Genomic DNA, 16757 nt, shown 5'->3' on the forward strand with positions numbered 1-16757 from the left:
AATTCTGTTAGCATAGTGTATATTGTTCTACAGAAACATCTGAGATGCCTTGGGGAGATTTATTCTTTCTTATTGCGATTAGTCTAAGTTGTTGAAATCAAATGGGAAAGGATGTCCACATTAAGTCTTCGGTAGAAAATAGATTCAATCTTGATTAGCAGTATGATTTATTCCACTTAATGTCTATGTTATACCTGAGTACATGATGGTCTTTTGTGAGACACCTGGGCCAACTCATTATTGTTACTTACTTGGACTTTGCACAAGAACAATAATTTAGAGATTGGAACAGAAACTGGTTAGCTCCAAGTGGGAACAATCATTGATGTTCTTTCAATCTTTCAGGTACCAACTGCCTTATAACAGGTTGAGCCAATGTAACATGAACAGTAATGCTTTCATAATCATTGCCTTATTCAGTAACCCATGTAAATGTAACTTTCTCTCTGCTCTTGCTGAAGGGTTTTGAAACTATCTCATGAACAATTTCCATTAAAAGTTCAAAATGATGTGATACACAGAAATATTCATATTGCACCATGCTCAGTCTGTTGTCTCTGACTGGTGAACACTGGAACAAATTTGAAGGAAAAGATCCTGGAAATTCATTTTGCAGCTGTTTATGGCATACAACAATTCCCCATTTAGAAGTGTAGAGAAGAGTAAGAATACCAAAGGTGATAGCACCTGAGTGAAACTGCAACATTTTTTTAATATGAGATCTAAACAATAATGTCTGCAAAGACCAATTAAACATGATTGATTACATGGCCTTTTATTGCTCAGCCATTGACTCATTCTCAGTTCTATTTCCTGCTGAGAGGTTGCAGTGCTTTGGGGGCGGGGGTGGGGAGTGGTGGGGGGGGGAGGGGGAGGGGTGGAAGCTGTGGGGGTAGGGAGGCAGTGGTGGCTTTTGTTTTCTAAACATCAGCAGGAAGCACACTTAATCGAATAGCGAGCTCTTGGAAAATACTTGTAGATGACAAAGCGAGCAGATTAGATGAAGATAACCACAAAATTTTGTATCTTGGCTACAGAAGAATTTAATGATCTTTATATATCAGCTTGAAACAGGTCTATAACTCTGTGCGTGCAATGTTTGAGTATGTGGGTGTGAGGAAATCTTTATGGCTGCAACGTCGATAAGGGAAACACATATGATTGCAATATCAATTCGACACCAAGCTGTTGTGTTATGATTCACAATAATGGTCAGTATACTTTTTTAAAGTATACTTTCATTGAAAAATAGATTTTAAAAAATATTACAACAAATACAAAACAACACCATTGCAAACAGTACAAAAAAAACGCAAGTTTAAAAAAAACAACTCACCCTCTTGTACAAATGTATAAACATATATAGAAAATTATAGAATAAAAAAAACAAGCTAGCTATTTAACTAAGTAAATAAATAATAACCAACAGTAAGCTAATAAATAGTAATTACTCAGCTCAGCCAAATAAGACACTCACATGTTTACAGTTCCTCCTCCCCGGATATTGGACTCGTAAAACACAAACATTACGGCTGTATAAAAGCCCTTGTTAGTGTGACAGATAAATCATTGTCCCAGTATTCCAAGAAGGGCTGCCATGTTTTATAAAATTTCTCAGTTTTGTGGTGTACCATATTTGTGAGAAAATCCAGGGGAATATGCTCCACAACAACCTTCTGCCAACCCGACAGGTCCGGGGGGTTTTTGGATATCCAACCTAGCAAGATATTCTTTTTTGCACAGAAAGTGAGGATATTGAAAAGTTTTGTTCTTATGCACATCTGCAGGCAACTCACTGGGCAGGCCCAGAAGAAGAGAGGTGTGGTCCTTCTCCACCCTTACACCCAAAATCCTCTCCATTGCATCCGCTACAGTAGTCCAATATGTTTGCAGCCTACCACAGGACCAGAGACAACGGTAAAAATGTCCGTACAGACCTTGCACTTGGGACACGTTGAAGATACCGCAGGTTTAAATTTTGACAAACAGTCCGGAGACAAGTAGACCCTGTGAGAATCTTATGGGTCCCATTACAACTTGATATCTTTCTTGCACTTTCCCAAATATCTTCCCATGCCTCTGAGGAACTCATCTAAGGGGACACTGCCCAATTGGTGATATAAAGTCCTGACAGAAAGTGTGTTCTCAGCACTGAGCATCCCCCTCCCCTCTCTGTGTCGGATTTGTAGGGATCAGTCAAAAGTATTGACTTTTTTGAATAAAATCCCTAACTTGAAAAAAAACTGAAAGAGGTCCCTATTAGATAGCTCGTATTTCTGTACTAACTGATTGAAAGACATCATATGTTTTCCCCAAATAAATCGCCCATGCAAGACACACCCCTAGCTGCCCAACGTTTAAATCCTGAATCTATAATCCCCGGTTGAAAACGCTGCATACCCACTAAAGGTGTAAAGGAAGATGCTTTGCCAATGTTGCCTTCCCTTTGCTGAAGTGCTCTCCATGCTTTAACAGTATTGATGACTATTGAGTTACAGCAATATTCCCTAACTGTCTTCATTTTTACCAAAAACAGCAAACTGGTAAGGGGCGCCTTGCCTGGGAGGCTTTGATATATAACCAGATTGAAAGAGGATCCCCACAAGCTCAATCACTCACTCAGGATAAAAGTGAGCTCAGTTGGTCGTTTTTAATGTCTGGGAGGTCCACTCCCCCCCAACTCTGTGAGGCAGTTGCAGTTTAGCTAATTTAATGAGGGGCCGCTTATGATGCCAAATAAAGAAGCTGAACCAGCCATTAGCTTCCTGAACATTTGCTTATTAAAAATCAGGGGGACCATCTGTATAGGTTAGAGCAAATGGGGGAGAATATTCATCTTAATAAGTGCTATTCGACTCAACCACGAGATCGGAAGTGCCTCCCATCTTTGAAAGTCTTGTTTAATTTTGTCAAATAAAGGATTGGGTGTTCGGTTCTCTACTTTTTGTCATTTACATAAATGATTTGGAGGTGAGCATAAGAGGTACAGGTAGTAAGTTTGCAGATGACACCAAAATTGAAGGTGTAGTGGACAGCAAAGAAGGTTACCTCAGATTACAACAGGATCTGGACCAGTTGGGCCAATGGGCTGACAAGTGGCAGATGGAGTTTAATTCAGATAAATGTGACGTGCTGCATTTTGGGAAAGCAAATCATAGCAGGACTTATACACTTAATGGTAAGATCCGAGGGAGTGTTGCTGAACAAAGAGACCTTGGAGTGCAGGTTCATAGCTCCTTGAAAGTGGAGTCGCAGGTAGATAGGATAGTGAAGAAGGCGTTTGGTATGCTTTCCTTTATTGGTCAGAGTATTGAGTACAGGAGTTGGGAGGTCATGTTGCTGCTGTACAGGATGTTGGTGAAGCCACTGTTGGAATATTGTGTACAACTCTGGTCTCCTTCCTATCGGAAATATATTGTGAAACTTGAAAGGATTCAGAAAAGATTTACAAGGATGTTGCCATGGTTGGAGGAGTTGAGCTATGGGGAGAGGCTGAACAGTCTGGGGCTGTTTCCCTGAAGTTTCGGAGGCTGAGGGGTGACCTTAGAGGTTTACAAAATTAAGAGGGACATAGATAGGATAAATAGACAAAGTCTTTTCCCTGGTGTGGGGGAGTCCAGAACGAGAGGGCATAGGTTTAGGGTGAGAGGAGAAAGATATAAGAAGGACCCAAGGGACAACTTTTTCATGCAGAGGGTGGTACGTATATGGAATGAGCTGCCAGAGGAAGTGGTGGAGGCTGGTACAACCTTTAAAAGACATTTAGATGGGTATATGAATAGGAAGGGTTTGGAGGGATATGGGCCGGGTGCTGGCAGGTGGGACTAGATTGGGTTGGGGTATCTGGTCAGCACGAACGGGTTGAACTGAAGAGTCTGTTTGCATGCTGTACATCCCTATGACTCTATGACTCTAATTGAACAAAATTGGCTTTGAACAGCCGATCCAGAACTGGAGTAATGAATATGTCCAAATACACAAGAGTCCCCTGTGACCACCTAAATGGGAATCGATATTCGCCCTCAAGTGCTTACTCCTTTGTAAGACCATTCAAAGGCATAGCCTCTGCTTTCACAAAATTAATCTTGTACCCTGAAAAAGCACCAAATGCGTAGATGCATTGTATCAACTGAGGCACTGAAATTGCTGGATTTGTCAAAAAGATTAGGACATCGTCTGCATACAACAAAATCTTATGTAATTTTGACCCCACTTCTGGAGCTGATAGGTTGGGATCCCCATGAATGGCCTCCGCCAATGGTTCAATCACCAACTTAAAAAGCAGTGGTAAAAGGGGATAGCCCTGCCGGCTGCCCCTAAAAATGTTTAAATTGCTTGATCGTGCCCCATTGGTGATAACCACCACGAAGGGCCACTGTAGAGAACCTTTACCCATCTTATAAAGACTTTGCCCAAACCAAACCACTCCAGAGTATAGAAAAGGTACTGCCACTCAACTCAGTCAGATGCTTTCTTTGTATCTAGACAAATCACCAGTCCTTGTATCAACAGTCCCTGACTGTTGTTGGCATACTTGAATTACATTAAGCAGCCTCCTAACATTATTGGAGGAAATTGCTGCCATTTTTGAAGCTCATCTGATCCTCTTTAACAATAGAAGGTAACACAGTCTCCAGCCTTAACATGAAAGTCTTAGAAAGGATTTTAAAGTCCACATTTAAGAGTGAAATGAGCCTATACAAAGCACAGTCCTCCGGGACCTTACCTTTTTTAAGAATAAGTGAAATATTGGCCTCTTTCAGAGATGGCTGGAGACAATCATGGCTGTATGAGTCATTCAACATATTGAGCATTGGGCCTGACAGTATGTTTATAGATTCTTTATAGAATTCACTGGGAAGTCCACCAGGACTGGGCACCTTTCCACTCTGAAACTGCCTTACAGTTCCCTGCAATTCTTGCTCTGATAATGGAGCATTGAGAAAGGACTCTTGCTCGGGGGTGACACCTGGGAGCTTCAGATCCTTAAAAAAAGATTCTATTTTGGCCCACCCCTCCTCACAACCCTCAGACTGCGATAATTCAGAGTAAAATCTCTGGAACACCACATTCATCTTCTTAGAGTCACATGTTAGGTTCTCAGATTCTTCCTTAATCATCGTAATGGCTTGTGGCTCCTTTTCCTACAGAGATTTGCTAAGTACTTGCCTAGCCGGTCACCAACCTTTCCTTTGCAAAAGCAAGCTCCTGCTTTGTCATCCGTGTGAGCATGGAATTCAATGCAGACTGCAGCGCCGCAATCCTCTGTGGTTTGAACAACGGGGATCTGTCAAAGTAAGCCTTCTTGGCTGCCTTCAACCGTGCTTTGAGGAAACATTGCTGCTCACCCTTCTGCCGCTTCCTACTGATGGAGTAGGAAATAACTAACCCCTAACATAGACTTTGGCAGTTTCCCAAAAGATGGATGAACTACCAACTGAGCCTAAGTTAATGTCTAGGAATGCCCAAAATTCCCTAGAAAAATACTCTACAAACTCATTATCCTTGAGGATAAAGGGATCCATTCACCAGTGCCTCGAACTCACTGTAATGTCCTTAATCTTAACCAACAGGTACACTGGAGCATGATCAGAGATGGTAATATTACCAATTGTACAAGATGCCACCAAGTCTAAGGTTGCCACGGGGTCAGAAAAGAAACAATCCTGTTGTGACACCTGTGCAGATTGGAGAAAAATGTTAAATCCCTGCCTGTAGGGTGGAGACACCTCTGGAGGTCCACCAACCCTGACTTCACACACAGAACCACTAATTGTTTAGTTTGTACAGAAGGCATTAAGGGACCTTTTGACAATCTCCCCCTGTAATGATATGCCAGGACTCGAGACTGATCAGTTTAGAAAATGCATCTATCAAATATTTTAGGGAATGAGCCGAAGGGCAATAAACATTTAAAACACCATATTCTTCCCCATTTATCAAAGTTTTAAGAATTACAAACCTCCCGTGTGTGTCTTTAATATACTTCAGTAACTTAAATGGGAGATTCTTCCGAACCAATACAGCCACTCTGCTACTTCTGGTATTAAATGATTAAAAATAAACTCAGTCAAAGCCATTCTATTGTAATTTCAAATGCTCCCTGTCATCCAAATGTGTCTCTTGTGACAAAGGAATATCCACTTTCTCCCCTCTAAGACTCAAGAGTACCTTCTTCCTCTTAATTGGTGAATGACTTCCCTTGATATTCCATGAACACTATTTAATCAAGTCATTAGCCATAACCTTCTGTGGTAACATTTAAATTCCAGAGAGGAGGAACTTGAATCACAAATTGCTGAGCCTTAGTGTCACATGATCCACCAAACATAAAAACTACATAAACTAAGACCACTACATTTAACAAACCTACAAAACTATTAAAACTTAAAAACAATAAAAACTAAAAAAAATCAACATATCAAGTGCCAACAGTGCTGAATAGAGGAACTCACCCCTGCCTGAAGGGAGCAACTACCATTCCATAGCTAGGCATCTAACCACTCCCCCCAGCCACCTTCACTTCTCCCAGCTATAGCTGCACTGCAAACACAAAGGAAGTAAACACACCATAGAATACCACTATGAAATTTTTAAAAAGTTTTTAAAGAAATAAAAGGGTAAATTCCCCATCTATCCTTTGGAATACCTTAGCTTAGAAATTGAAAATACATATCTCAACCGCTGCCAAACATAGTTTAAACCAAATTATTATCAATAGAAAAAAAATTGAAAAAGAAAGCTCCACCTGGATTTCCTCTGTTTGTTTTACAAAATGACAAAGACGTACCCAAACAACACTAATATTTATATATACTAAATTGTTCTGATTGAGTTATTTTGTCCACAAAGTCTCTTGTCTTTTCTGACGTGTCAAAGAGATGTATGGATCCATCTAAGGTGGTCTGAAGCACTTCCGGATATCTCAGAGAGTACTGAATCTCAAGTTCCCTCAGTCTTCTTTTGACACCATGATAAGATTTTATTTTCTGGATCGCCGCCACTGAGAAGTCCTGGAAGAATATGATCTTAGAGTCCTTGTAAATTAGGGCCTTCAGATCCTTCCCCGGGATGCTGGAAGCTTCCATGGTTCTCTCCTTATCCCTGTAGTGATGGAACCATACCAGGAGAGGATGAGGACGTTGACTCATACCAGATATCTGCGCCATGACCCAGTGAGCCCTCTCGATCTTCAATCCTCTCATGCCAGCCTCCAAGTCAAGGAATTTCAGCAGCGAGTCCTCAATAAATTCCACAGGCCGCTCTCCGTCCTTATCCTCAGGTAGACCGATGATCCAAATGTTTTTTCTCTTGCCCCTGTTCTCAAGATCATCCACTTGGTTGTGTAAATTAGGACCTGCATTTCCAGGGCTTGGATCCTTTCCTTGGATGAACTGGCATTAGCTTCCACCACTGTGACCTTGTGCTCAACCTCATTCCTCCTCTCTTCCAGGTCTCCCAGCTGCTGCTCATGCTTCTGCAGCATGAAAGAGATTGGAGCCAGCTTTTCTTCTATTTGTTTCCCCAACATCTCACAAAATGTTGTGAGCTCATTCACCAGGGCCTGGACAGTAATTGAGTCCAAGAATCCTACAGACTGGGCTGCAGACTTGGTCTCAGATGCTCCTCCTCCCTTTTTTGGCAACTCTGGATGGCAGGAAATGCAGGTAAGTTAACTTTTTAAAGTTTCTTGGGACTCCCTGGTCTTTCTGGAGTCCCAGGATATCACGATGCTTCGGGTTGGATGGGTTGAAAGTTCATCCCACTTGTGCTGCGATGTGGAGCTCTGCAACGCGATCTTCCTAGATCGCCGCCATCTTGAATCCCCGCCAGGATAGTTGTACAAGACATGCTCATGATGTTGTCACTGTTGCATAGCATGTCTCAGACTTTATCTTATTTAGTATCAACTAATAGATGTTACACTAATGAAAGCACACTGTTCCTTTTAACCAAATAGTTTAAAATTTGTCCAGACACTGATGTGTCTGTGAATGTAATATTTAGAGTCATTGAGATATACAGTATGGAAGCAGATTCTTCGGCTCAACTCGACCATACCTTTCAGATATCCCAACCCAATCTAGTCCCACCTGACAGCACCTGGCCCATATCCCTCCAAACCCTTCCTGTTATTGAACAGATATCCTAAATTAATCGCGTCCCATTTGCCAGCATTTAGTCGATATCCCTTTGCATTCTTATACACACCCAGATGCCTTTCAAATGTTGCAATGGTACCAGCCTCCTCCACTTCCTCTGACAGCTCCTTCCATACACACACAACCCTCTGCGTGAAAAAGTTGCCGCTTTGGTCCCTTTTAAATCTTTCCCCTCTCACCTTAAACCTATGCCCTATAGTCTTGGACTCCCCTACCCTCGGGAAATGATCTTGGCTGTTCACCCAATGCATGCCCCTCGTAATTTTATTAACCTCTATGAGATCACCACTCAGCCTCTGAGGCTCATCAGAAAATAGCCCCAGCCTATAAAGCCTCTCCTTAAATCTCAAATCCTCCAACCCTGGCAACATCCTTGCAAATCTGTTCTGAACCCTTTCAAGTTCCACAATGTATTTTCTATAGCTGGGAGACCAGAATTGAATGCAGTACTCCAAAAGTGGCCTAACCAATGTTATGTACAGCTGCAATATGACCTCCCAACTCCTATACTCAATGCACTGATCAATAAAGGCAAGCGTACCAAATGCCTTCTTCACTATCCTGTCTACACGGGACTCCACTTTCAAGGAACTATAAACCTGTACTCCAAAGTCTCTTTGTTCGACAACACTCCACAGGATCTTACCATTAGGTTTGTGTATATTAGTCGTCTGTCATGAATGTCTGTGGTATTGTTTAATAACACAGTCTCCATATCTGTATTTTTACGTTCCAAGTGATAATATAATCATTGCTGCATCAGGCAAAAATATCCTGCTGGAGGCAAAATGCACAGCATGAGTTGCTTAACAGGGTAGAATCAAGATAACGGACCTGATATAGCAGCAGCTTATCTTGGTTGGTAATTAACCTACTGTAGGGAAGACACACAGGAAAACTACATCTCGAAAGGTGGACTTTATTGCTTTTGACAGAACATACAGGGAGTTCATTATCACCGCACTTTTACTGTTAGCTCTGTACTTGTATGGTCAAGGGAACATAAGATCTCTGGAAGAAGAGAACCAGAAAACTGATGGATTGCCACTTTGCAATATCTACTTTTTGCTATTGAGGAAAGTAGGAAACAAGATAATTGTGTTATGGGCTAGGCCAGAACACTCAGAACATTCTTAAGCAGGCAACCCAGACCACAACTTTGCAATTTGTTTCGGTAAGTGTACAGTGAAGATTACCCAGAGTGAGATGGTTGGGTTGACTACAAGGTTTCAAAACAGACAAAAATATTATTCACAAGATTACACAATGAAACACAACGAAACACAACGAACAGGATAACGAACCCTACAGAATGCAGTATATCCAAACCAGATTCAATAATGCTCTTCCGAATATATACAACAGTCCCGATAAACAAACCACCTTCAACCCAGTACAAATGGAATACATGCTTACAGGTTGCAGTTAGAAAGGCAGAAAGAGAGAGAGTTTCCACACAGCTCACTGTTGAACTTCCAACTAGTTCTGGACTGAACTAAACTGCTCCTCTAGAGAGTTGACCACTCCCCTTTCATTATTCAGGTCACTTCTAAAACATGACCACTTTGACCTGATCTCATCTGTTTACATATAAACAAAAAGGCCTCTCAATACGCTTTAATCTCTGTACCAAACCAGTCTGATCAGCACCGAGAGCGGTTTATTACCCCTCTCAAAAACATCAAGGACGTAGTATCCTCAAGAAAAGTAACAACTTTTAGAAAAAAGGGACCAGTTTTGTGACAATTGGATCAACTTAGTCTCAGCATAGACTGAACATTTGCACACAGCTTCAAACACTCAACATAATGCTTTCTTTGTCTCCATTATTTGAGTCTTCCTGATTTTCAAAGAGGTAATCAATCCTGCATTAAATACACAATGGTGTCCATTCTCTGTGGTAAGATGTTGCCTGCTCCAACAAACTTCTGTCATACATAAATATGTCAAAATCTCTCTCCCCATTTAGTATTCCTTTAAAATGATGACTGTTTGTGACTAAATCCCCATGAGAAGAAATGGTCTTTTCCAAAGTTTTCTATTATAATTTGACACATTTATAAAATCCTTAATTAATTTTATTTGCTGCAGTGAAAATAACCAAAATATCCTATTTCTACTCAAATCTATGATTTTTCTTCTCAAGTGAATCAATACCACATACTCCGTATTTCCTTCTCATAATGGATAGGATGCCATAACAAAAAATTAATATTTTATACAAACTAATCATTACTTCTTTATGTTTGGATTCAATACTCTCTCATTTATAATGTCCATCTTTTATTGACACACTTAATGGTTTATTCGTCAGTACTGGCATCTTTCAAGGGCTTATGTGTTAGAACAGTTAGGTTGCTGTTTATTCATCAGCTTCACAGTCTTTCCATTAAGTGTAATTTCTTGTCTCTTTTTCCCAAAATGTATTATCTCACACTCAGCCGCATTAAATTTTATCATACATTTCTCTGCCAATTCCACTATCTTGTATCTTCCCAAAGTCTTTTATTGTTTTCCTCACTGTCCAATTGAAGCTATTGTTGGAATAGTGGTAATAGTAAAAACAGTAAAATTCTGTTTAATCACTAAGCCAGGGAAAGAAATACATTTCTATACCATTATATTGTTTATGTATGTGCACTTTAGTGGCATGCAGCTCTACTTTATTTAAGGGCCAATGAAATTTCAGTGTAAAAAAGCATATTGCACACTAAGTGTAAGTTTCATACCTCCTCCCGTATGTTAATTACATGTTGACATGGGTTCTTGGGTTAAACATCACTGCCTGTATGAAATGATTTGAGTGTTGCCCTATGTGTTAACTTACACATTATATGCCATAAAGATTGGATTTTTGTTGAGACAGATGTCCTGAAGTTTAAAAACACCATTAACTGTTTAAATTGCTGTAATATCACAGACTTGCACATAATCTAGGTTATGTGCTCCTTGATTATAGTGGCTCGGTGGTTAGCACTGCTGCTTCACAGCACAAGGGACCTTGGTTCCATTCCACCCTTGGGCAACTGTGTGAAGTTTGCATATTTTCCCTGTTTCTACGTGGGCTTCCTGTGGATGCTCTGGTTTCCTTTCCCTGTCCAAAAATGTGCAGGTTGGGTGGATAGGCCATGCTAAATTGCCCACAGTGTCCAGGGATGTGCAGGCTAGGTAGATTGACCATGGGAAATGCAGAGTTACTGGGATTTGGTATGGGGTAGATCCTGATGGCATGCTCTTCAGAGGGTCAGTGTAGACTTGATGGGCTGAATGGCATGCTTCCACACTGTAGCGATTCTATGATTCCATAAATAAGGAGCTGACTGAACATACTACACGACTCCACTTCACAGAAAGTTACTGATGATAAGGTGTGTAACTTTACACCAAATGTGACGCATTTTAACGTCATGTAACTTTCTTAAGGTTACACTGCCAGGGTGTTCTGGAATCCATGCATGTTATTGTTGATAGTAGGATTGTGTGTCAGCTGCTGGCTGTACACTGCCTTTTTTCAATAAATCAGTTTCAATTAATGTGGGTAGAAGCTCAGAGCCATGCATTTATCTACTTTCTCAGCATGGCATAGGTGAAGTTAAAAAAAGCCATTCTTCAGGTCAAAATCACGCAGTCAAATGCTGAATCCAAATAAAGCCTTTAGTGAAACTGAACATTAATTAGAACAAAAACATCATGTCGAGTTATTTATGTTATTCGTACTAGATTTCTTAAGAGCGTTATAAATACAAAGAAATGTTTTCTCTTGACCTATTGATAAAGGAGCAAGATTGCAGCTGAAAAACAATTAGCAGCTTTGCCAGCAGTGTAATTTATTACACTAATTGGTTTTGAACCAATGAAAAATCAATTGCAAAGCCAGTGAAATAGCACCAGTTGGTCACTGGTGTGTAATATCATCTCTAAACAGGTTGATGAGAAAAATAGATTCGATAAAAAAATCTAAAAATAATTAAAATAAGAATTTAAATGATTCCAAAGATGAATCAATTTTGGTTTTCAGAGACATTACATGAAAGGTATGAATTAGGAAAGAAGAATGATCTCACATAGGGCATTTCACATTTAATTAAGTATTTTTTAAGTACAATCACTGTTCTGATATCGTAACTATGACAATCTATTTGGACACGTGCAGCAAGGTCTCAGTGGTCAATTAAATGAGTCACTTAAGGCTTTGCTTGAAGATAGATGTTGCCAAAACATTTCTGGTATTTATATGAAAAGTAACGGATGAATTGGTATGACCACTTGAATGGTTAAAATAATGAAAGCGTGTGGGAATACTAAATTTAAACCATTGGCAGAAACCACTGATCGATGAGTACACAATACTCTTGGCAAAGATCAGTAAACCCTCTGATGACATGAAGCCACCTACATGAACCTTGTAATCAAGTGGTATTTGAATTATTTGTAGACATTGATTGCACTCCTGCTATTGGAGACTCCATATAGTAATGCAAAAGGACATTGGACTGCTGGACAAGATGCCACTATCTGGCTTTCAGTAGTGACCTTTGAAAGTGTTGAATATTCATTGATGCTTCTTCTGCTGGCCATCATGGCAACAATGTGTTTAAATTGCACTATGCAGATTCAGACAACAAATTTATTCTGTCACCTTATAATGAGCTAATGTTGAGCTGCAAGATGGCTCCTGCACTGACAAATTGAATAGGACAGACACCTAACTTGCCTGTTAACGTAATTTTGAAGAACTTCTGCAATTGCAAAGGGCTATTCATGAGTTTTGGAAGGTTTTGGTCAATTCCTGGATTTGCCAGAGACTGCTGCTGTTCTCTCTTGGGAATGTTATTATGGGGGAAGTAGACAAGGAGTGGACCTGACTATATAAAAGCTTCAGCAAATATGGAGGACTGCATTTGTAGTGTCTCTGGGCCTGGAGCAGAACATGCAGATTGAAGAGAGGCTGTAGAGGGGGCAAGCTCTGTGCGATACACTGTGTCATTCTGGAATCATATTTCTCCATTCTTATTCAATATAAGAGTCTGTCTGGCAGACCAGTCAATGGGTCTCACAACCTGGTGTGCATGATTATCAGCTGTATCCTCTACACAGATGAGGTCATGAAATTTCTTGTCACACTGCTTTGAGGTGCTCAGGACTGGAATCCTTGCACTCTATCTTGGTGCATCACCGCTCAGTGCAGCAACGGCTCTGCCCAGGATGCAAGAAACTACAGACAGTTGTGAACACTCCCAGCCATTGACACCATCTACACCTTGTTGCCACAGAAAAGCAGCCAACATCATCAAAGACCCTTCGCACCTCAGTTATAATCTCTTCTAACTCTTCTGTCAATCAGAAGATGCAAAAACTTAAATCAACAGGTTCGAGAACAACTTTTTTCCCGTTATTATTAGACACTGAATGGACTTCTCAAATTTCAAATCTAATGTTGGTCTTGCTTTTATACACGTCCTGTGCAGCTGTAACTCTGTATGCCTCACTCTGTTCAATCACCGTACGATCTGTATGTCCTTTTATGTTATGATTTTCCTGTATTGCCTACAAAACAAAACTTTTTATTGTACTTAAGGTACATGCAACAGCAATAAATCAAATCCAGGAGTTCACCTTTCTAGTAATTACATTCAATTTCTTCTAAGGGTTGTCCTTGAGAGATTCCTGACCCCCAACATAGATCAATGGTGTTTATCCTCCTATCCACCTCCACATGATAAGCTTCCACTGCTGCAATTTACACCCTGGAACCCTCTGTCAGGCCTGATTTTCACTTAACCATAATTTAAATTTTGGTGATATTATTTAGTGCAACTTACCTTTAAGAGATTCATGTTTCCTTTCATAAGAGCAGGCTGGTTTAATCACATTCTCTCAGTACATGCTGGTAAGTCCCTTGCTGAGTATAACAACCGCCAACAGCATGAAAAGGCAGCCAGCATTGTGGAACCTGCTTTGACCTACCTTACAGTCATGGAACTGAGATGACAGCACTAAATTTACATGTTTCCCACTCCAACAGAATTAACAAATGCATGTCATGAATTATAACGGAGAAACAGCGAAAAGCAAGTTTCAGCCCAAAAGCTCTATAGTAGAAACATTAACCCATGCCTTCTCTTTTCAAATGCGGATGAACCTACTGTGTATTTTCTCTTTTCAATTTATAATGGATCCAAAACACCAAATGTAAGAATATAGAGTGCATTCAGTAGCACTGTGCCTCCTCTCAAGATCTCAAACACATATACTAGCCTAACATTTCAATGTAATACCAAACAATGCTATACAGTATAAGTGCACTCTTTGAGATAAATTGAGGCTCTGTCTATCCATTGCTGTAGTTCAGGTTGAGCTGAGTGATCTCATAGCTATATTTGGTAAAGAGCAAGAGGTCCGCCCTTGTGCTTGGCTCCCCATTTTTCTTAAAAACAACAACTAGGGGCTCAGTGGTTAACATTGCTGCCTCACAAGGCCAGGGACCCGGCTTCCATTCCACCCTTGGGCGACTGTGTACGTGGGTTTCATCTGGGTGCTTCAGTTTCCTTCCACAGTCCAAAGAGATGCAGGTGAGGTGGATTGATCATGTTAAATTGCCCATAATATCCAGGGATGAGCAGGCTAGGTGAATTAGCCATGGTAAATGCAGGGTTACAGGAATAAGTTAAGGGATGGGTCTGGGTGGAATCCTCTTCAAAAGGTCGGTGTGGACTCAATGGGTTGAATGGCCTACTCCACACTGTAGGGATTCTATGAACTAGAAGTGTCCATCAAGAATTTGACCGAGTATGTGAAAATCACAGATCATACAAATCTCTGTCCATTTACATAGCTGTAAAATCATCTACTTATCCACATTCTTGAGAAAGACGTGAACAGAGCATTATGAAGGGCTCAGATTCTGAAACAGGGATCTCTTACTTACTATTTATTCCTGCTATGTAATATTTTGGCGAGAAATCTTAATACATACAGTGGTAATAGCCAACAGAATCTACTGGCCTTAATAAATCCAATTATAGTTTCCCTATCAGGATATCTATCCCTATAACCATGTAATCTTTCATCAGTCATGTTTCTTATTATCTGTTTTAACTATGAAATACATAGAATGAGATTACAATATTGAATAAAATTGATTTGGGAAGGTTTTTAACTGTATTTACATACTAATAGCTTTAATTGCTTTATTAATACAGTTGGAAATTGGAAGTTAATTCATTTAGCATAGGAGTTGGATGAGAACTGACATTTGAGATCATTAAATTTTCACTAAACAGTTGGTTAATTAGCTGATTTTAGCAAAAAGTCACAGTTTTGATCAGCCATTAAGAAGCATTTAGTTCTGTGGCTGTAGTGGTGCTTTGGTTCAGCTAACACGATTAGCAGATTACCTCAATGTGTCAAAGGAAACACGGTAAGGAGTGAAGAAAAGCCACTGTAAGTAAACCAAAGAAGGAAACAAAACAAAAAAAAATGAATGTAAGTTGTATTTGATAAATTTGAACCAATAAAAGATCTGTAAATATGTATTTACATTTTCCCAAATTTTCTTTCTGATTCTCCAGTGGTTGCTTTGTTGAGTTTGGCTTCGCAGCTGCCCTGCTACATTTTCCAAGTGGCTGTTCTTCAATCATGATCCTGGATGCTAAATGTCATCACTTATTTGATTTCAGAATATTACAGCTGAGCTCAAGCTCGTCTTTAATCAACATCCACATGACCGTATTTTCCAGCAGGTGTTACTGGATGGCAATTGGGATTAGGGGCCCTGGCAAATATTTGCACATCAAGTCACCTGGGGAATTGAGGTCTGTGGAAGCACTGCACAGATTCTTCCTGACTGAGATCAGCTGGCAACACAACTTAAGGATTTTGTGAATACAGCAGCTTTTAACATAGCAACACCCGAAAACATTTCATGGGAGCACTGATAAACAAATTTGACATGAGCCACATAATTGATAGGTTAGGATGGATAATCAAAAGCTTAACTAGAGAACTTCTGAGGAGTGTCTTAAAAAAGAGGACAGAGAGGCAGACATTAGAGACAGAGTTCTAGAGTTTACGTTCTCGCCTGTTGAAGGCCACACTTTCAATTAAAATTGAGGATGTGCAAAAGGTCAGAATTGGAGGAGCTCAGAGATTTTAAAGAGTTGAACTATTGGAGGAGGCTGTTCAGATAGAAAGAGATGAGACCATCAAAGGTTTTGAAAACAAGCTGAGGAATTATAGAATTGAGGTTGCATTGATAAAAAACACAGTTAACCATTAAGTGCCTGTGGTTGATACACAAACAAAACTTGTGAAAGAATTCCATGTGTACTGCCAAGAAAATTTGCATTTCACTGAAATTTTTCATCTTGCATTCATCAGGACAATTTGAAAGAAATACGAATTTAAAGGAAAAACAAATTCAAACTGCATGTGAGGGAAGTGCTAACTGGTTGGCAAATGGAATCGATGTGGTTGAGGCATTGCCTTAGAGAATACATGATTACTGCTACTTTTGTTTAAATTTTGAAACAGGCAAATTGTCAAGAAAATAATCAAGCTGACTCTAAATAATTCTGAGTGTGCATAGAATTATGC

General features: G+C 40.0%; 1 protein-coding gene across 4 annotated transcripts in view; it reads right to left on the reverse strand.

Annotated features, from left to right (window-relative positions):
* The window catches only part of mtor (mechanistic target of rapamycin kinase), a 474957-nt gene extending 460891 nt beyond the window's left edge, over positions 1–14066 (reverse strand). Inside the window, exon 1 of one of the 4 annotated variants that reach the window (XM_060852056.1) lies at positions 13985–14066. The gene's annotated coding sequence lies outside the window, so the exon portion shown is untranslated. Of the gene's footprint in view, positions 1–9578; positions 9683–13984 lie in introns of those variants that run through there. The other 3 variants (XM_060852057.1, XM_060852054.1, XM_060852060.1) reach the window with 3 other exon arrangements.
* Positions 14067–16757: the final 2691 nt, after the last annotated feature.

The sequence above is a fragment of the Hemiscyllium ocellatum genome, chromosome 37, assembly GCF_020745735.1.
Source record: "Hemiscyllium ocellatum isolate sHemOce1 chromosome 37, sHemOce1.pat.X.cur, whole genome shotgun sequence".
Taxonomy (NCBI): Eukaryota; Metazoa; Chordata; class Chondrichthyes; order Orectolobiformes; family Hemiscylliidae; genus Hemiscyllium; species Hemiscyllium ocellatum.